The 24,508-nt window shown below is 37.5% G+C and overlaps 1 protein-coding gene across 28 annotated transcripts in view; it reads left to right on the top strand.

Moving 5' to 3' along the window:
* The first annotated feature begins 888 nt into the window (after positions 1-888).
* LOC119871826 overlaps positions 889-24,508 on the top strand; it is a 247,631-nt gene continuing 224,011 nt past the window's right edge. For 25 of the 28 annotated variants that reach the window (XR_005359361.1, XR_005359362.1, XR_005359379.1 and 22 more), the window contains exons 1-2: positions 889-996; positions 18,125-18,278. The gene's annotated coding sequence lies outside the window, so the exon portion shown is untranslated. Of the gene's footprint in view, positions 997-18,124; positions 18,279-21,231; positions 21,472-23,825; positions 24,069-24,508 lie in introns of those variants that run through there. The other 3 variants (XR_005359384.1, XR_005359381.1, XR_005359383.1) reach the window with 3 other exon arrangements.

The following is a 24,508-nucleotide window of genomic DNA, read 5'->3' as shown; positions in this document are numbered from 1 at the left end:
TGGCTGGGCAAGAATGAAGTGAGTCTGGTGAGTCCTGCATCCTTGAGAGAGTTTTCAGGTATGGTTGCATGGTGTGGAGCATTCACAGCCTCGGGAGTGGGCAAGAATCATCCCTGCAAAGGGCAGCATTCAGTGGCAAGATTCTCACCTTGACTCACACAAAGGTCACCAGGCTCCACTGAGCCCCCTCCCTGACCAGGCTTCATTCAACCTTAGCCCCTAAAGGCATGAAGGAAATACTCACATGGCTTCCAACAACCTCAAGGCCCCATCTCCATCTTGAAGGGCCTATGTAGGAACGCTCAAGACTACTCAGTTTACTGCCTGTTCCAACCAGCCTTGGTGGGAGGGTAGGAGCCAGTTAGCAGACCCAGTTGGGTTTCACATGGGCCCACCTGTTCTTCATGCTCCTTGTAATATTTCACTTTCCTGACTCCTCTGAAGCCTGCTCACCTCCTTTTCCCTCAGCCTCCCTTTAAAATCCCCAGTCACCTCTGTACAAATGGAAATTGAGTTCAGCTCACACAGGATGCCTTCCCTGGGGCCAGAGTCTATAGATTGAAACCTGTCCTTTGGCTTTAAGTAGTGTCAAGCTTCCTTGATCTTTGACCATGGTTCAGCCTGATGTGGAGCAGAGATGTGAAGGAGCAAAGGTTGGAGCATGCTGCTCTCTGGGGAAACCATTCCAGGCAAGAGGGAGAGAGCCTGGCCACAGGACAAGTCAGGTTGGAGAAGCCTGGAGCCACCAGGGAGCAGGAGAGGCCAAACTCGTGTTTGTGCATTGGCTTTAACGGAATGGACTCTGGAGCCATCTGAGGCCTTTAAGTAAATCAGCAACAACATTTGACTAAATTTTAAAGGAACTTAACTTTTATGACTGACTTGAAAGTAGAACATAGCAGGTAGGGGATGGGTATGGAAGTAGAGTGAGGCAAATCTTGAAAGTCCTGGAGGATGATGATGCCATTTCAGAGTTGGTGTGTAGACATAGAGGAGGTAAGAATAGTTTGGATCTTAGATGTATTTTTATTTTTTTCAAAGATTTATTTATTTGTTTTAGAGAGAGAGAGAGAAGGTAAGAATGAGACTGCTGGGGGCAGGGAGGAGGGCAGAGGGAGAGGGAGAATCCCAAGCAGGCTCCCTGTTGAGCATAGAACCCGATGTAGGGCTCCGTCTCACAATCCTGAGATCATGACCTGAGCCAAAATCGAGAGTCAGATGCTCAACTGACTGGGCCACCCAGGCACTCATAGATAAAATTTTAAAGGCAGATATTCCTCATATATTTGATGTGGTGTTCAAGAGAACTTTTGGGGTCAAGGATGTTTCCAGGGTACTCATCTGAGCAAAGAGGTCATCATTTCCTGAGAGTGGGGAGACAGTTGGAGTGCTTCACGAGGGGATTAATGGGATAGATGGCAGACGCTGACTACAGACAGAAGTTTGAGGCTTCTACTAGATGTGAAAGTAGAGATGTTAAATACAACGGTGGCATTCAGGGGTGGATTTCTGAATTTGAGAGTCCTCAGCACATACACATGTGTGTGCGTAGTGTGTAAAACTTTAAGAGTAAGTAAAATCAAGACAGTACATATAGAAAATGAGCAAATAGGAGGCCTGAGAATGAGATATGATTCATCTTAAATTTAGTTAGAAAAATAAGGAAGATTCAGCCAGAGGATTGAAGAAAAGTCAGGAGGCTGTGAAGGCCTAGAATCTACATGATGAAAGTGTTTCATAAAAGAGGGTGTGAGCAGCCGTGTCCTGTGCTGCTGCTTGTACAGGAATATGACACTTGACAACTCGACAGTGCATTTGGTAAAGTGGAGGTTATTGTTGTACAGACAACAGCATTTTTAGTGGAGTGGCAAGGCAGGTAGCCTGATGCAAGGGGGTTAACGAGAAGATGGGAAGACAGAAAGTGTGCAGCAAATGTGTTGTTTGTCCTATCTATAAAAGGAAATAAAACCCTTAGCATGGGGGCTTGCCTATCATAAATGATCTCACTTCACTCTCAGGACGTATAATTGTCAATCAAAATGAAATATATTTTACTATATTATGAGCTGATCCAACCCCTGGACTGCTGACATGTTCTAATACTTGGCGCCTTGCATAAGACCTTGCATTTAATGGATGATCAATTAGGCATTATCAAATGAATAATTTAAAAAAATATTTGACAGCTTAAGATAAATCGTTGTGTGAGCTCTGGGACAGATGCAGCTAAACTTATAAGTGAATGCAAGAAATGTCCCCACACATGTGGAGAATGAGCCTCTATTTGTGTCCACATATGTAACATGACTTGGAGGGAATTAAAGGGCCCAATGAGATCATTTAGGTATACTCTGCTGGCATATATAGTTTGAGTCATTTTGGATGTCCAATACAGTCATATCTTAATCTAAAGAAATGTTAAGTTTTAGACAAAATTATGCTAGAACTAAGATAATGGAGTTGACCAGTTGTGTTTTTATGATGGAAGCTATCGTTTATAGTAGTTAAAATCAGCTGCACTAGGCATTTTCTGGGTGTTAATAATACAAGTTTAAATGAAAGTAATTTTAAAATGTCTTTGACATCAAACCCAAATTCCCCTGCGTTAATTCTCATGTTTTTCAAATAAATGACTTTCGCAAGTTTTGCAAACTCATTGAGAATAATTGAATCCTATTTGCATGGATACCAAGGCAGGGTGTCCTTGATCCTTTTTTTGACAAATTACTAACACTGATCCGACAGGAGGAAGTAGATAATTAACCAGAAAATAAAATGCCTATTTCCTTAGGAGACACAATGCATGCTCTGCAAAATAAAGCACTTAATTTAGGGAATAATAATTAACTTTTAAAATGTTGGTTGTTAGTGTTAAACTCAGCTAAAATTTAAACCCTTTAGAGTATATTAGTACCAAACACTGTGAATCTGACTGAAAACATTTTACTTGTTATTTATATTCATTGGTGTTGGGGAAAGTGAAAGCCCTTTGCAAATAGACCTTCGCCACCTTTATAATATTGTTGAAAAGCCTTATTGTTTATAGCAGCAATGTCCACAATAACCAAACTGTGGAAGGAGCCTCAGTGTCCATCAAAAGATGAATGGATAAAGAAGATGTGGTTTATGTATACAATGGAATATTACTCAGCCATTAGAAATGACAAATACCCACCATTTGCTTCAACGTGGATGGAACTGGAGGGTATTATGCTGAGTGAAGTAAGTCAGTCGGAGAAGGACAAACATTATATGGTCTCATTCATTTGCGGAATATAAAAATTAGTGAAAGGGAATAAAGAGAAAGCAGAAAAAATAAGTGAAAATATCAGTGAGGGTGACAAAACATGAGAGACACCTAACTCTGGGAAATGAACAAGGGGTAGTGGAAGGGGAGGTGAGTGGGGTTTCGGGTGACTGGGTGATGGGCACTGAGGGGGGCACTTGGTGGGATGAGCACTGGGTGTTATGCTATATGTTGGCAAATTGAACTCCAATAAAAAAATTTTTTTTAAGTCTTATTGACAGAGAATCCCTGTTTTTACTGTTTACTAAATCCATTTCTTTGTAGACAGAGTGAAACAAAGACTTCTCTTTAGAGAATATATTTTCTTGAATTAATCCTAATGTGTTAGAAACTGTATTTTGTTCAACAAACACACCACTTCACACCCCTAAAAGACCAATGTTTTCGAGGCATACTTTTGTTCTTCCATCTCGAGCTAAATCAAAAGACATACTTCAAACTCGAACTGCCCATCTCTGATCCTCTACACTTTAGTAGTTGCTCAATTAATCTTGAATGTGGAACCCTCCCACTATAAAAGTGACAAGAATAGGGACTTTGTTTAATTGTATCCTCAGCTCCTAGTATCATCCTGTACTTAATAGATGCTAAAATAATATTTAGTACATGGATAACCTGATTAAAATTTAAAATAGCCATAATGTGAAATGCATAATATCAGCATAGCTCAAGCCCAAGCTTGTTATACTATGCCTACATCTCAGAGTCGTCTGGTCCATCTCTGGTTCCTTCCCTCCTCTCTTGCATTCCTTTTTCCTTCTTCCTACATCCACCTGCATAGTCTGCCAGATTCCTACAGTGAAGGTGTTTAAAACTGAATTTCTAACTACCTGTTTTAAATTTCTTTCCTGACAAAGAGATCTCAATTCCCTTGATCATCTGTGATTTACTGAGTCCTTTGACCTCCTCTTCCTCACCACAGCACTTCCCATGCTCCTCCTAGCGAGGCCAGTGAAGATGTGCCCACACTCCCACTTCTGACTTTTCCCTTTCCTCCCAGAAATGCATGTTTGAGTTTGCATAATCTCTTATCCTGGACCTCTGTGTGCATTTCTGTCTAGTGACATTTTCCTGGACCTGCTGTGGGAACCTTGTACCTGGTCTCTCTGCTCCAAGTTCCTCAACTGTCGTCTCCCGGTTGCATCTGTTCTACACATACATCCATGCCCTGGATTTCCCATCTCTCTCTTGCTGAAGAGCAATGCTACAGAAGTGACCATGAAGAAGTCCATCTCCTCAGGGCATGCAGAGTTTTCAGTGTCAAGACCCAACCTATTTTTACATTCTTTCTCCTCCCTTTGCTTTGTTATTATTATAATTATATTCCAGCCAAACTAAACAGAACCCCTCTGCTCACACATTTTGCAAATATTTGCTTTGTTCCTGCTGTGCCTGAAATAACTCTTTTCATCCCTTTCTATTGAAACCCTGCTTATTTCACTAAGATTCTTCTCAAATGCTACTCCCTGGGTGCATGCACACAGGGACTCAGGGACAGGATTTCCTGCTTCTCCTACTGCTTCTCCTACAGGATTTGCCTGCTGTCATCACTGGTCCAGAGGAGGCCCCTCTGTCATCACATCCTGCTCTTTATCCTGCTGACACTTCCTCCTTCTTACAGCTTACAGTTCCCCTGCAGGTGGTCAAGAGCAACCATTGTAAAAAAAAAAAAAAAAAAAAAAAAAAAGGAGCAACCATTGTAGGGGTTCACTACACATCCTTCTGTTTGTGTGTGCTCTGGTCAGGTCATTCTTATAAGGCTGGCATCGCACTATGGGACAAACTGCCTCCTCTGTTTTGTGTGGTTCTGTGGTGTTTGGAGCCATATCTTTCAGTATCTGTTTCCAGGCCATTGCTTCTAACTGCTGCATCTTTTCCTGCCAGTCTGCTAGATCCACGTCAGCCCCAGTAACCTTTGAAAATACAAATCTGACCATGTCATTCAGTTGCTTAACAGCCTTCAGAGATCTTTCATTTCATTTAGAATAAAGAATTCTTAAAATGTCTGCACAACTTGCATGACTTTGCAGGAGGCAGGCTGTATGCAGCTCTGCGCTCTACCCACTGCCCTTATCCCTTCCATCTGCACCTCCAGCACACTGACCTTGCGGTCCTCAAACTTGGAACAGTCCCCGTTTGGCTCTTTGAAAACGATGCTCTCTCTTCTGTGGGGTACCAGCTGGAATTTCACTTTCTCAGATAAGCCTTCTAGGACTAGCAGAATAAATCAGGGGCCAGAGTGTTGAATATTCATTCACATCAGGTTTTTTAAATTATACTTTGCACAATCTTGCACAGTATTTATCCCTGGCTTCACTTCCTTACTGTGTGTCTGACCTACTGTGACATCAGCTCTGTGAAGGCTGTCCTTCCTCATGGGAGGACATGGGCAGCCCACAGTAAAAAAAAAAAGTGCTAAGTGAATGGATGACAGGAAAGGTGACTTACTCAAGGTTGGCAAACTAATTAAAGTCAAGGTCAGGACAAGAAAGTAGTGCCTTTCTCCTTCCTGAATTTGATGGTCTTTGAATGTAGTGCAATGGTGTCTTCTTATGACTACTTCTAGGTCAATGCCTTGTACAAAATCGATGTTCAATGACTGCAGGAATAGGTATAAATAGCAAGAGATGGGACTGTTGAATATGTGGCTTTATATTTACAAATTTCTATGAAATCTGCAATTCTTAGAAACGAGTGGCAAAAAATAATTGTCACTGCCATTCTCTTAAGCTCATAAGGAGACACTACATTTTAAGCTTTTATCAGGTTGAAACTGCTTTCTTTCTTTCTTCCTTTTTTTCTTTCTTTCTCTTTCTTTTTCTTCTTTTTTTACAGTCATAAGGTCAGAGCAACATTCTGAAAGTGTTGACAGGAGATTCTGACTCAGAAAATGTCTGTTAAAATGAGTGGAAGCTGTTTCAGACTCCTGGTGAATAGAGAGAATCAATTTATGAATGTTCAAATTGTGCTCATTTTAATAAAGGAAAAAGACTAATGACCTCTGTTTAAAAGAGGATGGATGGATTCAACTTTCTAAGGATATTTCCTTTACTTCTAGAGAACTAGAATAATAAACTGTCATTCTCTGCAACTTGGTTTCTGCCTGAGCAGGTTTATCAATGGGCCTGTCACAATGCTGAAATTGGGAGCTCTTGCTATGTTGTTTTATAAATCTAATTATCTTGAATCCTTGCATTATCAGCAAAAAAAAAAAAAAAAAAGAAAGAAAGAAAGAAAGAAAGAAAGAAAGAAAGAAGAAGAAGAAAAAGAAACTCTTAAAAAGGATCCAAAATAGGCTTTTTCCTTATTTAAGTCTTAGCACTATCAGAGAAATTTCTATTTCTTCACCAATTGTTGTATTTATATTACTTACTGAATCCAGACCTTGAAAACCAAGAATGTTATTTTTTCCTGCTATCCTCAAAAAGTTAAATTACTTGGAAAGTAGTACTGTTTTAACTTTCGGTAGTGCTGATAGGTAAATAAATAGAAAATATGGCTCTTACGTAGTGTGACCAGGCAGGGGTGGGGTGAGTGGGTAAAAGAGTCCCTGGTCCCACTAGCCTGTCTCAGCATTTCATGTTCTATTATCTAGACCTATTCCTTTGGATTAAGGTGCTATGTTTATAGGATTCTGTTTTAAAAAATTATGTGTAAAAAATAAAAAAAATAAAAAAATTATGTGTAAGAGAGATAGGGAGAGAGGGAGCACAAGCCCCTGTGCATGCAATTGGGGGAGGGGCAGAAGAAGAGACTCAAACAGACTCCTCACTGAGCTTGGGAGTTCCAGGCAGGGCTCTATGTGAGGCTACATCTCAGCACCCTGAGACCACAACCAGAGCTGAAACCAAAAGTTGGACACTCAACTTACTGAACCACCCGGGTACCTCTGTAGGATTTTTATTTACTAAGTTCTGTCTAATTTTCAGAGTTTATCTATTCATTAATTATTTCATATTCACAGCTATGATATAACCAGATGAGTTATTAATACCCAATAATAGAAAAGGAAACTGAAATTCAACACGGCTAATTTATTTGTCCGTAGACTTGGAGCAGACATTCAGGCCTTCTGATGGAAGTACTTCATGAATGTCACAAAGTGCTAATGATTATTTACTCTAAGTGCTTTGACTGAGGCTTTTATGAGTCCTTTTTCATAGCCTCAGCTCTTCTTCCTTTCTGATAGTCTCTCATTTGACAACCATTTGCTTACCTTGCTTTAGGAAAGTCTATCCTACCAGGAGTTGGCTTTTTCCAACAAGTTTTACTTCTTTCTGGTGCCATCATGGCCTCTCAGGGCTCTCAGAGGTTCCCATTGTTGGATTCTAAAGCTCTTAACAGCTTACCTGGTGGGATTCAGAAATACACACAAGAATGAAATTAAGGAAGGAAAAAGAGTATGCTAAGTTGATGACTCTGGCCTCAGGAGACGGTTAAAAGAGGAGTCCAGGGATAAAGTTGCATTTATGGACATGAAGCAGGTTTTCAAAAAGGTGACAGAGGGACTAAACCCTGGCTGAGAAATGGCTGTTGCATTAGTCAGAATTCTTGAATCGTAAGTGATGGTACTCCCGTATATTAGTCTAAGTTAAAACAAGAAATTAATTAGGTCACATCACCAGGTGGAAGAACAGAGTATGGTAATGTGGATGGAAGCTAGCATCGGGGACGGCTGTAATCAGGGATCCGAGCTATCAAGCTGGCAGCCACTACTCTCCTCTATGCAGTTTCTCCTTTTTGAGGGATGTGGAGGATGGGGTACTGGAATATAGATAGACCTCCATTTTCTACTCAAGTTCTTTAACTCTATAATCAGAGATAAAAGATGTTCTTTTCCTAGCTGGAGTTAGAAATATTTAGGTGAGTGGGGACCTTGGTGGCTCAGCCAATTGAGCATCAAACTCATGATTTCAGCTCAGGTCATGATGTCCAGGTCCTGGGATTGAGCCCCACATTGGGCTCTACATTCAGCATGGAGTCTGATTTTCCCTCTCCCTCTCCTCCTCATTCTCTCTCTCTCTCTCTCTCAAATAAACAAAGAAAGAAATGAAATATATTTCTTAAAAGGAAATATTTAGGAGATAAATCTGATAAACCCACTTTGGGTCATATGCCAATTTCTTTGCCAATCAATATGGATGGGCACAAGTTTTATGACAGCCCAGGTTGGGTCATGTGCCCACAGCTATAGCCGAGAAGGTGGTTGCCAAAAGAAAGTGCAATTGTGCATTTATTGCCTTCCAGACCCAGGGATAGATCATGGAAAGCCTAAAAATATGGAGTTTGTCTGCTATGCATAGCTTATCCTTACAGGACTTAAAGTAAGAAAAAACATAAGTTTTACACTTCAGGAAAATAATTCTGGTAGTAACGTAAAGGGTAAAATAGAGTCCCCACCCCCAGCTTGATTGAGGTATAATATTTTCCAGCTTTATTGATATATAATTGACATATTACATTGTGTAAATTTAAGACATAAAGCATGGTGATTTAGTATGTGTATACATTGTGAAATTATTATCAAAACAAGGTTAGTTACCACATCCATCACCTCACATAGTCACTTGTGTGTGTGTGTAGTGAGAACATTTAAGATCTACTTTCTTAACAAATGTCCAATATCAATACAGTCTTGTTATCTGTAGTCCATGCCATGCATTAGATTCCCAGAACTTAAAAAAACAACAACAACAAAAAAAAAACAAAAAAAAAAAAAAAACCAAAAACAAAAACAAACAAAACAAAACAAAAAAAGATTCCCAGAACTTACTCATTTTACAATCAGTACCCTTTGTCCAACATCTCCCCACAGTTCCTGGTACCCATTCTACATACAAAAGAGATCATACAGGTTTTGTCTTTCTCTAATTTCATTTGGCCCAATGCCCTCATGGTTCATCATGTTGTTGTAAATGGTGCTCGTTCTCTCTTTTTAATGGCAGAGTAATACTCCATTGCAAATATTTTATATATATATATATACATATATATATATATCGTATTTGTCTTTACATACATTTATACATTTTCCTTATACATTTGTCTGTCAGGGACATGTAGGTTGTTAGCCTGTCTTAGCTTTTGTGAACAATGCTGCAATAAACATGAGGGTAAAGATACCTCTTGAGATAGTGATTTCATCTTTTTCAGTAAATACCGAGAGGTGGAATTTCTAGATCCTGTGGGAGTTCTTTTTTAATTTCTTGGGGGAGTCTCCATGCTATTTTCCATAGTGGCTTAACCAGTTTACACTTCCACTATCATGCACAAGTGTTTCCTTTTCTTTATATCCTGCCATGACTTACTATCTCTTGTCTTTTTGATAATAGCTATTCTAACAGGTGTATGGTAATATCTCATTGTAGTTTTGATTTCCATGAAATAGGGGCAGCCTGGATAGCTCAGCCATTTAGCGCCGCCTTCAGCCCAGGGCCTGATCCTAGGGACCCGGGATCAAGTCCCATGTCGGGCTCCCTGCATAGAGCCTGCTTCTGTCTTTACCTTTCTCTCTCTCTCTCTCTCTCTCTGTGTGTGTCTCATGAATGAATAAATAAAATCTAAGAAAAAAAGAAAGATTTCCATGAAATAGAATATATGGAAGGTAAGTGTCCTAGAAGGCTGTTCTACACGTCTAAGATGCAATTTATGGCCATGAGGAAGGCACTAGCAGTGAGTATAAAGAAGTGGGGTTATGCTTTAGAATTGGTATGAAGATAGAATCTATAGGATTGTCGAGGCTTAGTAGTGGAGAATGGAAGAAGATGAGATGTGTCTAGCTAATGTGATTGCATAAATGATGGTATAATTCACAATGTATAGAAAACATAAGGAAAAGCAGATTTTCCAATAATCTTTTTTATAAAATCTGCCCAATTTTCATCTCTGGGTTACTAGGCAGTGACTGTGAGCTTTAGTATGTCCAGAAAAATAATGACTATTATTCTTAATTTCCTTTGTCTTTGATGTAAACTCTTTACTCAAAGAGTAACTAAAAACCTGCTAGAAGTATCTTGATCAGAGCCAAAAAGGAGAAGACCTTGGCAAGTGGCTTTTTCTCTCCTCACTCACTGAATCTCAAATCTGCATCTTCTCTGGTACTTTTGTGCACAGAGATGTTAATTCCTCAAATGGTACATTTTTTTTCTTTTTACCTATATGTATGTGTATGGATAGGGTGTATGCATTAGACATGACTGCACACTACTTCCTAAGTCTTCCATAAATGTTGGAGCAAGGAATAGCAACAGTGGACATGATACATGTGTCTGTAAGGACCTCAATAACAAGCTCAGAGATTATCCATGATCACACATTTAAGTGTCTGAAACTATCTCTAATTCAATTAATATCTTCCTATGTAGATGATTTTTCAAGAAGTCCTGCTCATGCTGCCATAGAACTCAAGCTTACCGACTGTATTGTCTTGACTTCATTAAAAGCTCTCATTCTTGATTGGACATTACTACCTCAAGCTATAGAATGAATTGTTTGTTTTCTTGTGTTTAGATCCATAAATAACAAGAAGAATGTTAGCATATACTTTCTCAGTAATCACTTTGACAAGCTATCTAGTATTATCTTTAAGGTTCCAGTATTAAACAGTTTCAGTTAATTTTATCATAAGTATTCATATTTCTGAATCTCTGTATTCTAGACCAGGATTTCACACTACAGGCTGATTGCCAGTTTGGGGGGTTTTATTGGAACCCAGATATTCCCATTTGTTAAATATTTTTGTGGCTGCTTTTGTGATAAAATGCCAGAATGGAATAGTTGTAATAGAAACCAACTACCCTTCATAGCCTAAAGTATTTATTATCTCACTCTTTATAGAAGAGTTTTGCCAACCTCCATTGTAAACTATAATTTCTTGATAAGAGGAGACCCTAATTACAACTAACATTCTCATTAAAGGCATTCAAGAACAGGGTGGGGAAATACTCTTAAAAATATTTCCCTCTTTTCCTCTGTCAGCTGCTTTCTCTTTATGTGGTTTGTTCTTCCATGTATTTAAACTTGAGTGGATTTGCTGCAATGTCCCCACATACGATAGTACAAGCTGACCTACACCACCAGTATATGTGCATTTTAGAGGTTGATTTCTTGGGTCAAACTGGAAAAAAATAAATAAGTCATAAACATTTTCTGCTACCGTTGTGCTGTTCTCCCTACAGTGGAGAATCATTTTTCATTCAGATTATTTTTGAGAGAAGCTAACAAAATTAAAACATTTATGTTCAAGAGGTAACTCTTCATTGCCATTCTCTGCACCTTTTAATATCAGTTTATTTCCAGAGAAACAGAGATGTCACAGTTATGTCACCCTAACAAACTGAATCTTTATGGTTTCTCTGTGTCTGGCTATATATGATTCATAAGATCTATGGACTGGACACACATTTAGTGAAATGACTTCTGCAGTCTCTCATACGATGCTAACCTTTTTTGTCATTTGGGTCTTCCCTTAGGCAAAATGACGACTCTTTCTAAAGGAAACAAAAGTTAAAAGATAAATGTAAAGATGAAACAAACAAAAAACCATATCCCTTTGCTGAAATAGAAAAGAGAGAATGCAGTGGTTAGAGTCCCACCACAGGGGAGGCAGTTTCACATAGTGTTCTGGGATTAGTCTGAATCTCTACGCTATGGTTTAGCAGCAATGTGACCTATCTGAGATCCATTTCTTATCTGTAATGTGAGATAATAATAGATCCTATTTCATGGACTTGTAAAGGGGATTAAAAGAGTAATTGCACATAAAGCACTTAGCATGGAGCCTGATATTTAACAAATGTTCAACAAATGTTAGCTCTATTAATAGGGGCCATAATGCCTCCTTATAAGACTTACTGTCTTAGCTAGGTCTGCTGTAACAAAATACCATAAACTGGGTAACTTATCAACAACAGACATTTATTTTTCAGAATTCTGGGGTGTGGAAATCTGAGGTCATGATGTCAGCATAGTTAAGTTATAGTTAGGAAAACATCACCCAGGTTGCAAATGGCTGCTTTTCCCTGTGTCCTCACATGGCTAAAAGAGAGCCAGTTCAGTGTGTGACTTCTTGTAAGTACACTAAATCCATTCATGAGAGCTTATCCTCATGATCTAATACAATCACACTGGAGGTTGAATTTCCAACATAGGAATTTGGGTAGGACACAAACATTCAAATCATAGCATCCACTCTTATGTTCCAAGAGACTCTGGAGCAACATCTACATGAAGACATCTGCTCAGTGGGAGGTCACAATGTAATAGTCCAAGAGAAATGAGCGGTTACACAGAAGGCTGACAGACACTGCGCCTGGCCTGAAGAGGGGGTTTAGGCAAGACCAGGTATAGGAAGAAGGGAAGGGAGTCTCACGAGTCTTTACATCCACTTAATTAATCACATGCACTCTCTTCAGTAAGAAATAATGTTATTGTGCAATTAGATTTAATTACTTAGAAGAGATTTTCAAAATGGCAATCACCTTATTTTAAAAATAAGGTGATTATTCATATTTTTATAAATATGAGATTAAGAACATTTTTTGTTGACATTAATTTTTAATAATGAATATATAGAGTATTGCTATTTAATTGCCACCTCTAATTCATCAACAATGACCAAAAAACCCACATGTATCTTCTAAATATTAAAAAAACTAGGACTGTGTTTTTTCCTACTTATGGAAGAAAAGGAAAGATTTCTCACTGAGGCCTGGAGAGGGCCTTCCTCTCTGTAAAATTAATGATTTTGCTAAACGATATCATGTTGACAATTATTCTCATTCCTTTAGCTGTAGTGAGCTAGTGGGAAAATGTGCAAGCTGGTCATCCTTCTTGTTTAGGTCTTGGCCTGAGAATACATATGGGATCTGATGATGCCTTAACTTACAAAAACAAAAACAGTAGTTTTATTATTACCAGATTTCAGTAAAAACATTCACCTGATATACAGCCTCAGGGATCTTAACAAGTTCCCCTGGGCTTCTTCTCTGATAAACTAGCTATAAAATTGATTATTTTTATTAGTAGGTAGTTAGGCTTTCTTTTGCTGCTCTTTTTTTTTTTAATCAGTTTTCTTTTAGCAATAAAAATATCAAGATCCATTAATATTTCAATTACCAGTGTTCTTCCTACTATAACTGATTGATAAGTATAATATTTTAAAAAGTTTTTCAAAAAGTTATTTTAAAAATCTGATTATAGAGAGTAGAGAAAGATAATCCAGATTTTATTAGAATAGTTACAGGAGAAAGTGCAAATTAGCTAAACTTATCTTCAAGAATAGAAAACATAGACACGCTTGCAAGACAGTAGTCATCTGGGTGATTCTTTTTTTTTTTTTTTTAAAGATTTTTTTATTTATTTATTCATGATAGTCACAGAGAGAGAGGCAGAGACACAGGCAGAGGGAGAAGCAGGCTCCATGCACCGGGAGCCCGATGTGGGATTCGATCCCGGGTCTCCAGGATCGCGCCCTGGGCCAAAGGCAGGCGCCAAACCGCTGCGCCACCCAGGGATCCCATCATCTGGGTGATTCTTTAGGACAATCGATACGCTAAGGTGTTCTTTGAATTGGGTTATAATATTTTCTGTAAGCTGTGGAAGTTTCCTTTTGAGAAAAAATGTGAAGCCAAATGTAAATGGAGTAAACTGTATAGTAAGTGGAAGTGGATTCCTTTTAAGAAATTATTTGCATGTTCATCTGTGAAATTTATGACCATTTTTAGTATTACTGTTTTAGGATATCACACCATTGGTTGGCACCTGGGTGGCTCATTGGTTTCAGGATGTGAAATTAAGCCCTGTGTCAGGCTCTGTTCTCAGTGGAAAGTTTGCTTCTCCCTTTCCCTCTGCCCCTCCCCCTGCTTGTCTTCTCTCTCTCTCTCTCTCTCTCTCTCTCTCTCTCTCAAATAAATAAAGAAATCCTTTTAAAAAATAGAGTATCATACCATAACTAATTAAATCTGCTTTATAAACAAGCCACAGCTAACAAAGAAAAACTACAGGAAAACATTTATCTGTTTAAGTCAAGAATTTGTCTTCCTGGAGAGCCTGAGTGTCTCAGTCAGTTGAGTGCCTGACTCTTGGTTTCAGCTAAGGTCATGATCTCAAGATCATGAGATTGAGCCCAGCTTCAGCCTCCCAACCATGCAAAGTCTGCTGCAGATTCTCTCTTTTTCTCCCCTTCCCTCCCCCTGCTCATGTACTCTCTCTCTGTGAAATAAATAAATGAAATCTTAAAAAAAAGAAAGAAGAATTTGCCTTCAGTTTGGATGTCAAGCTTTCTAAAAGTAACTTAAGTCCCTGAAATCACAAGTTAGTTGCTCTCTGACATATATATAAAGTTCAAAACTCTGCCTACTTTCCTGTGGAGGTCATCATCTAATCTAAATCCTCTGATTCACCAGCCTGTCTACTTGGCAGGAATCTGGAAAGCCAGATGCTGTCACATTTAGTTTTTGTATAATGAGTCCTGGTGAACCCCATCAACTTCATCTTACTCTCCCCTCACCTGTCATTACAAACATACGTGCAGACTAACATACAATCCACAAATGAGATTTTCTGAGTCCTTTTCCTAAATTCAGCCAATGTCTTGTGTGAATTTGAAAAGTTGGGAAAGATAAGATATTAAAGATATAAAAATATAGTCCAGTATTCTCACAGATTACAAATACTTGGGCTCTGAAAGCTAAACTTACTATTGACCAAAAGTTAGTGGCAAAACCAAGAATGGAGATCAGATTTATTCCTGTTTCAAGAATACAACTTTTATTTTCACTTAAAACATGTAAACACATTTTTTACAATATGTACTGAGATGGAAGGATTGTGTTTAAACTCATGTGCCTTCAGATTATTTTGGATAAATTCCTTCAATTTTTCCATTCAATTTCTTCCTTAGCCAGTAATAATTTGGAAAATTACATTAAATTATTTTTCCCATTTATTATTTTTCCATTAAATTTCCAACCATTGCCACAATTGTAAAATAATGATCTATTTTCTGATTATATGGCTGATAGTTACTTTATAAAACACTAGTAAAATAAGTTTATAGAAACTTAAATGTGAATACAAAAAAAATGTATAATCTCAACTCTTAAATAATCCACTATTTTGGAGCATTATCTTTTGTTTTTTATTTTGGATATCAAGCATTCATTAAATCTATCAATTAAATCTATCAACTTATTTTGGTGCATTTACAATTCTTAGAAGTTGGACATACATTTTAGACAAATACAACCCATTTAGTATTTCTACTTTCTATTTCTTCCAAAAGTTACAGTTAAATAATTTCAAAGTAATAAATTACAACCATAGTTACAAAGGAGAAAAACAGAGTGTCCTGAGTATATATAACAGAGGAAATTCAGTTGTAGAGATAGAGAGGCCAGACAAAGCTCCCCTAGGAAAGTGGCCTTCACATTGATCCTGAGTGATGAGTAAAATTTAGCTAGATAAGGAAAAAATAGAAGAGGTTAAGGCAAATGTATCACATGTCATACACCTCACTTTTAAATTCCACTTTTTATTTTGAACATTAAAAAAAAAGCAACTTAGCTGTCATTCTTTATGCCCTGACAAATAAAAATTATCCTTTCTAGTCTTCACCTTTTTTTAAAGAAATCTCTACACCCAATGTGGAGCTTGAACTAATAACTTCAAGATCAAGAGTTGCATGTTCTACCCACTGAACCAGCCAGGTAGTCCCCTAGTCCTCACACTTTTTTAAAAAATGAATATAAATATAACTTAATAAATGATGAAATTACAGGATGTTTTCAATACCCTTCATTATATATTTTGAATATCCATTATTTCAGTTTTATAAGTAAACTGTAATAAAAATTGTTTTTTTAAGATTTGTTTCTCTATTTGAGAGAGAGACAGACTAAGTATGAGTAGGAGGGGTGGAGGGAGAGGGAGAGAGAATCCCAAGCAAACTCTGCTGAATGTGGAGCTTGATGTGGGGATGGATTCAGCTCGATCATGACCTGAACTGAACCCAAGAGCCAGATGACTGATCTGCTGTGCCATCCAGGCACCCTGTAATGACTTTTTTTTACTTCTTTTGTTAAGTCAGTCAGAGAAAGACAAATACCATATGATCTCACTTGTATGTAGAATTTAAGAAACAAAACAGAAGGACATAGAGGGAAAGAAAAATAAAATAAGATAAAGAGAGAGAGGCAAATTATAGAAGACTCTTAACTCTAGAGAACAAATGGAGGGTTTCTGGAGGAAAGTAGGTAGAGGATGGGCTGGAGGAATGTCAAGTGTGAAGAAGGCACTTGTGATGAGCACTGGACATCATATGGAAGTGATGAATCACTGAATTCTACTCCTGAAACTAATAGTATATATTATATGTAAACTAGCTTGAATTTAAATAAAATCTTGAAAGAAAAAAAAAGATGCTTTCTAAAAAAAACAAAAGCAAAAAACTTTCTGAATCTATAGCTGTTTCCTGAACGCATATTCCAAAATGTGCAATAACTTGGCTAAATAAAAATAGTGATAATATTAATGACTCTCAATACATATTAATAAAATTATTTCAGGAAGTACATCAATTACTTATTCTAAGGACACTACAGGTGAGTTTTGATCTAATGTGCCTATAGTATATATATTTTTATATCCAACAGTAATAATTTTTGAATTTGAAATTTTTGAATATTTGAAATTCTTATTTTTATATTCTTTTTCTGCTTGTGATAATTTGCTATGATAAATTAGTATTTTGTGTGCTCTTGCTCTGTATTAATACAATTTATTATTGGTGTCTATTAATTTTATTATTTGTCTGAAATTTTTATATATTAGAAGTATTAATACATTAGACATTTTATTTGGCAAATACTTTATTTTTTATTATTTAGTTTTACTATTTAAAAATTTTATATAAAACATATTGACATTATCTTATGATAGATTTTTAAACTAGTCTATATCATAGATTGTATAGTGTATATAGGTAGATAATATAAGAAAAAGAACTCCAACCCCAGCATGATCCTCCATAGCCAACTTTGGTCAGCTATTTTATGTGAAGTCCTGAAGCTTTTGTTCTATATATTTCATACCTATACATTCATATAAGCTTTTCTACAAAATTGTTCTTCTATAAACATTGTTCTTCATGGTATTACTATGTCCTAGAAATTATTTCTTGTTGGTTAAATTTATTTCATGTTGATAAAAATAGCTCTGCCCCATTCCTGTAAATGCTTACATAGCGTTTCATAATGAGAAGTTAGAAATGAAAGCAGTGATATGCTAGGAAGAGTTTAACAACCATCTCAGTGGGAAAAATAAATAATTAAAGCCTCGATTTTTACCTTCACTGACTTATGAGGTGGAAATTATCTTATTCCTGCTGGTTTTCAACTGCCAGTAGTTTATCTACCAGATCACAAAATTTCTGAAATTAACCATTGGCTTTTTTGCCAGTTGCACAAAGCTGACCTTATAGGTTAGCTTCTCACACAGAGTGACTTCTTGCAGGAGCAATGATCTGGAGCACAGCGCTTGAAGGAAGGAAAGCCCCGAAGGCTGAGGCGGGGGCAGGCTGGAGGCCTCGGGTCGGCCGTGTCCTGCAGCTGTGATCACCGGCTTAGACCCTGGCGCCTGAGCGTGTCAGGGGAGTGCACACCCCTCCAAGCAGGAATGCAGAAACGGCAGAGCAGAGTAGAAACCAAGTGTCTGCCATGGCAGGTGGCTATAGTCCCTGATTCAGCCAAGGAGAAGCAAAATACTTCTATTCCTGTAGGTTGTAAGATGATGACCGGAGGCCTGCGTTTCTCCCTTTAGGCATCTGACATCGGGCCTTGAACCTGCCTTGAAATTCTGGATGCATTTTCTCCCGATGAGTTCTGTTTCAACATGGGAGCATTCTTTTTAACGAATCCTTTAGAGTGGCTCCCTAGCGCAGTGGACAGCGTGTTGGACTTCTAACTAATCCTTTGTGAGTAAATATTAGATTATTTCCAGTTTCTCATTTTTAAAAACAATGTTTCATAAGTGCCATTATATGTGCAAATATATGACATTCTGAATAATAGAAAACTGGAATTGGAATTCCTGGATTAAAATAAGTATCGGGCAGCCCGGGTGGCTCAGCGGTTTAGCACCACTTTCAGCCCAGGGCGTGATCCTGGAGAACCTGAATGAGTCCCACTTAGGGCTCCCGCCTGCTTCTCCCTCTGCCTGTGTCTCCGCCTACCACCCCCCCCTCACCCGTCTCTCATGAATAAATAAATAAAATCTTTAAAAAAATAAATAAAAAATAAATACCTTAAACATTCCATTAAAAATGCCAACATATCCTCCTAGATTTGACAATTTGGATCTTCACTTCCTGTCTTTTGTGGGTATTAGTTTCCCTTCAATGTCTTCAGTATTGTTTATTATTCATTGTTTATTGTTTATTATTTCTGGGTATATGTTTTTTCCCTAACAGTATATAGAAGATTGCTATATATTGTGGATATTAATTTTGATCTATTATAAATGGTTTCAAATTATCATTTACCCTTTAATTTTGGCCATGATGCTTTTCCTCCTACGGAAGTCTATGCCAATATTTCTTCCTTATAGCTTTTGATTTTAATATCTAACTTAGTAAGTCCTTCCTTTTTAATATATAAGAATATTTTCTGGGGCACCTGGGTGGCTCAGTGGTTGAGCATCTGCCTTTGGCTCAGGTAGTGTTCCCGGGGTCCTGGGATCAAGTCCCACATCAGGCTCCCTACAGGGAGCCTGCTTCTCCCTCTGCCTGTGTCTCTGTCTCTCTCTCTCTGTGTCTCGAATAAATAAAGAAAATCTTTTTAAAAATATATTTTCCTATATCGGTTATGCGTATCTCTAAAGATTGCTTTTCTTTCTAGTATAAAAGAGTAATATAAGTTCAGAAATATTGCTTATCTATTTCTTCCAATAATTTGTTGTTTCCCCACTGAGCTGAAAGGTTTCCTTTGTTTAAAAGCTTATGATTATAGACTCCTTATTTAATTTCATTGACTTATTTGTGTTCGCCTATAACAGTACTATAATTTTTATAGCTTTATCACTGTCCTTCATTTTGAAAAGTATCTTGTGCATTCTGGAGTGTTTTATTTTTCACATGAACTTGGGAATTTAGAAATTTCCATTGGGATTGTACTGAATTTATAGATGTATGTTTGGATGTTCCACTTCTCTTGTAATTTATTATTATTATTGAGCCTTCTTTACCTTCTTCAGTAAAGCTTTGACATTTTATTATATACATCATAACCATTTCTTGTTATATTTATCCCCAGGTGCTCCTATCAGTTAGGTTTCTAGGTTGCAAGTAACACAACTCTATGGACAGAAATAGGCAATACAGAGTTTTCCCAAAGATATTGGAGGCTCACATACATCATAAACATGAGAAGCTTTTCAGTAGGCAACATCCAGAGTTCTTCTGGAGTGCTAAGAAAATGGAAATACAATAACACTGAAGCAGCCAAGCACAGTCCAGTGTGGACTCTGCAGCTGCGTTAATCCAGTCCAATCATTCTTCCTGAAAACTTGAGTCATGAGCTAAACCTTGAAAGTTCTCGAAAATCCAGTGGCTCAGTTGAAATGGGATACCTGTCTACTCTTTGTTCCAGGGACCTGGGACAGAAAGATTTAGGTCCTTTCCACTTCCACAGATGGAGTTGGACTCTTGGGATTATTTCCCACAAAAAACACATTTCGTGGTGCAGTGCTTCCCTCAGAGGAAACAAGGGTGCAACAGGAAAAGGAGGTGGGTCAGGTCAGAAGAGCAGCTCCTAGAGCACTGTAGTATTCCATGGAATGTCAGGAAGCTACTCAGTCTCATCTGTTTCTCTTGTATTTGCTTACTTTAATGCTTCTGTTATTTCAAAGAATTATTCACTTGATTGGCATCGATTTTCTAGATAAGTATCCACATTATAAATACATATTATTATACATATTTATAAATGTAAATGCAAATCTTGTCTCTTCAGGTCCAGGGTTGCATTTTCATTTTTCTTATTTTATTGAAATTGGTTTGATCTCTAGAGGCTATTGTTTCTTTTTTCTTTTATAGTTATTATTTCCTAAGCAAAAATGCCGTATTGTTTATAATTATCAAATACTTCTCTAAGCCTCATAGTCAAAAAAAGATTTTCTGGGATCCCTGGGTGGCGCAGCGGTTTGGTGCCTGCCTTTGGCCCAGGGCGTGATCCTGGAGACCCGGGATCGAATCCCACGTTGGGCTCCTGGTGCATGGAGCCTGCTTCTCCCTCTGCCTGTGTCTCTGTCTCTGTCTCTGTCTCTCTCTCTCTCTGTGACTATCATAAATAAATTTTAAAAATTAAAAAAAAAGATTTTCTAAATTCCACCCTTACTTGTCTCCCAGCTTCTTTCACTTTGTAACAATACTCACTTTTGAATCTTTTATATGTTTTTTTTATATTTACATTCATATTTCTGGACAATATATATGTCTTCAGAACTTACTATTTTGTTTAAATTTTAATTGAAATTCCAGTGTAGTTAGCATACAGTGTTAATATTGTTTCAGGTGTACAATGCAGTGACTCAGCACTTCCCTACATCACCTGGTGCTCATCACAACAGGTGTGCTCCTTCATCCCCATCGCCTGTTTCACCCATCCCCCCACCACCTCCCCTCTGGTGACCAGCAGTCTGCTCTCTTTTTCTTGGTTTTCCTTTCTCTCACTCATTTCCTTTCCCATTTGCTCATTTTTGTTTTTTAAATTCCACATATGAGTGAAATCATATGGTATTTGTCTTTCTGTGACTTATTTTCTTTAGCACTATACTCTCTCGCTCCATCCACATCATTACGAAGGGCAAGATTGTATTATATTTTTTAAGATTTTATTTATTTGTTTGTTTGTTTGTTTGTTTATTTGTAGCTCTTGCCAGTGAGGAGAAAGGGCAAAGGAAGAGGAAGAGAGAGACTCTCCAGTAGACTCTGTGCTGATCACAGAGCCTGATGCAGGTCTCAAATCTCATGACCCAGAACCAAAATCAAGAGTCTGATGCTAAACAGTCTGAGTCACCCGGGCACTCCAAGTTTTCATTCTTTTTATGGCTGAATAATATTCCACTCATCAATCGTTGGACACTTGGGCTGTTTCCATAATATGACTAATGTAGGTAATGCTTCTATAAACATAGGGGTGTGTATATATATATATATATATATATATATATATATATATATATATATATCTTTGAGTTAGTGTTTTTGTATTCTTTGGGTAAATACCCAGTAGTAGGATAGCTGGATCATAGAGTAGTCCTATTTTTAACTTTCAGGGAACCTCCATACTGTTCTCCACAGGGGCTACACCAGTTTGCATTCCCACCCCACCAACAATGTAGTTTCCCTTTCTCCACATCCTTGCCAACACCACTTGTTTCTTGTGTTGTTGATTTTGTCGCATTCTGACAACTGTGAGGATATATCTCATTATAGTTTTGATTTATATTTCCCTGATGGTAAGTGATGATAAATGTCTTTTCATGTGTCTATTGACTGTCTGGATGTCTTCTTTGGAGAAATGTCTTTTCATATCATCTGCTCTTTTTAAAAATTGGATTATTTAGGGTTTGAGGGTTGACTTGTGTAAATTTGTTATATATTTTGGATACTTACCCTTTATCAGAAATGTCAAGATATATCTTCTCCCATTCTGTAGGTTGCCTTTTAGTTTTGTTGGTTGTTTCCTTTGCTGTATAGAAGCTTTGTATTTGTTTCATTAGCTTCAGAAGACATAGCTAGTAAGAAGTTGCTATGGCCAATGTCAAAGAAGTTACTGCCTGTGCTCTCTTCTAAGATTTTTATGGTTTCAGGTCTCACATTTAGGTCTTTAATTCATTTTTAATTTATTTTTGTGTATGATGTAAGAAAGCAGTCCAGTTTCATTCTTCCGCATGTGGCTGTCCAGTTTTCCTGACACCATTTGTTGAAGAGACTGTCCTTTACCTTTAGAACTTCTTCTGATTTTTTTACTTTAGGCAGACATTACTGGTTCCCCATTATAGTACCTGAGCCTTTAACTCCCTTATATAATTTCTTCCCTAATTCCCTACTTTTATTTTCCCAACATACTTACTGTATAACTAGTTAAATCAGTAGCAGGCTCTTACACTGTTCTATGTAGGTAAGTACATACATATATTTTTTCACTGACGAGGCCAAAAATATGAATTATGTATTCTTTACTCATATTATTTTCACTCAGACTTAACCATTGCCTCATTGCTTTTATTTACATAATTATCTATTTATCTTCCATTACTTCTCCCAAAAGTAATGTTTCACACAAGCCATAACATGCCAAGTCATATATCTGGCTTGCTTCTGTTGTTAAGTTCCTGATTCTCTTTCTCCTTCTTCTCTTTTCCTCTCTGCTGCAGTCTATACTGCTTACTCCTCACCTGCTACAGGACTGCCATCTTGGGACTTTCTTTATCCACTTTTCCACAGTGAGGCTTCCTTTCTGGATCCCATCCCTTCCTCTTGCTTCACTGCCCACAAGCACCTTTTCTACAACTTCTTAAGAAAGAATACTTGGAGGATCAACTGTTAAACCCTTGGTTGATTATTTGTTTATTTATTTATTTATTTATTTATTTATTTATTTATTTAATAGATTTTATGCATTAATTTATTAGAGGTGGTGGGGGAGGAGCAGAGAGAGAAAGATAAGCAGGCTTCACATCCAGCACAGAGTCCAATGTGGGGTTTGATCCCACGATCCCGAGATCATGACCTGAGCCAAAATCAAAAGCCAGACACCTAGCCAACAGAGCTATCCAGGGATCCCAATCCTTGATGAGTTTTAAATGTCCTTAATCTGCTTTACAATTTTATGTGTGAGCATGTCAGGTTAAAAAAAAATAATTTTCCTTGGAATTTAGAAGATGATGCTCCGTTTTACTATAAGGTCCAGAATTGCTACTGAGTAATCCAGTGTCATTTTGATTCCACTCCTGTAACATGCCGATTTCCTGATCCCACCCCCTGATGCTTTGAGGATTATCTTCTTACCCACAAGGTTTTTAATGTACAAATTGATGTACACCAATGAAGTTCTTTATTAGTTTTACTGGATATCCAGTAAACCTTTTCAGTATTGGCTTTTAATGTGTGCCTCTTCACTTCTAGGACATTTTCGTGCTTTAAAAAAGTATATCATATATATTATTTATATACACTAGTATATGGTTTTATCTATGCTTTTATCCTTGTTTTCCTTTGTTTGGGCTTCTTAGCTATGCTGGTATGTAATACCCAGCTATCCTCCCTCCCCGCTTTGCCCCACAACCACCTGTCACTAGATTGCCTTCTATTTTTGCTCCTAAGGTCCGAGCTTATCAGTTTTTATCAAAATTCTTTCTCTTTTTCAAAATAAAGAAAGCTGTCTTATGTGATAATGTGTACTCAGCAAATAGAAGCATACATCACTGCAAGCCTCTTATTAAACTTTGGATCTTACAGGCCAACGTGGATACAGGACAAAGAAGCTGTGATGGATCGTCATTTACAACATGTTTATCTCTTTCATGACGTGAGAAGTAATGTTATTGATTCTGAGATGACTCTTATAGTCTAGGAAATAATGAAAACCCATTGTCACATAGCCATTCACTCATTTATTAATTTTTTTTCAAGAAAATGGATATGTACTGTGGATTAGACATTAGGAGACACTGACTTTGATTAAATAAAAACTGAAACCCATTCACTGCATTGGAGGAGCTCTCAGTACATTAAAGGAGATAAGAATGTAAATGCAGTACAACACAATAGGTTAATAAATATAACAGCACAATGTTTTACTGTAGTCTAAAGGAGAGGACTATGTTTTTAAATTTTACAATGAACTCTAAGTCTGGAGGTTTCTGGAGGTCATTTTGTCCTAAAGAGAAACAACAACAAATGAGCACTTACTATGTAAGAATATCTTCAGGTAATTTCACTCAATCTTCAAATGAGTAGGATACCATATCAGATTTGCCAGTGAGAAAATACATGGAGGGTTGCACTCACTCATCTGTTATTTTTTTTATTTTTTAAAGATTTTATTTATTCATTAGAGACACAGAAAGAGAGAGAGAGAGAGAGAGGCAGAGAAACAGGCAGAGGGAGAAGCAGGCTCCATGCAAGGAGCCCAACGTGGG

This window comes from Canis lupus, chromosome 5, assembly GCF_011100685.1.
Source record: "Canis lupus familiaris isolate Mischka breed German Shepherd chromosome 5, alternate assembly UU_Cfam_GSD_1.0, whole genome shotgun sequence".
In the NCBI taxonomy this organism is placed as follows: domain Eukaryota; kingdom Metazoa; phylum Chordata; class Mammalia; order Carnivora; family Canidae; genus Canis; species Canis lupus.
Note: the sequence above shows the minus strand (reverse complement) of the source record. Positions and strands in the feature narration are given on the sequence as shown.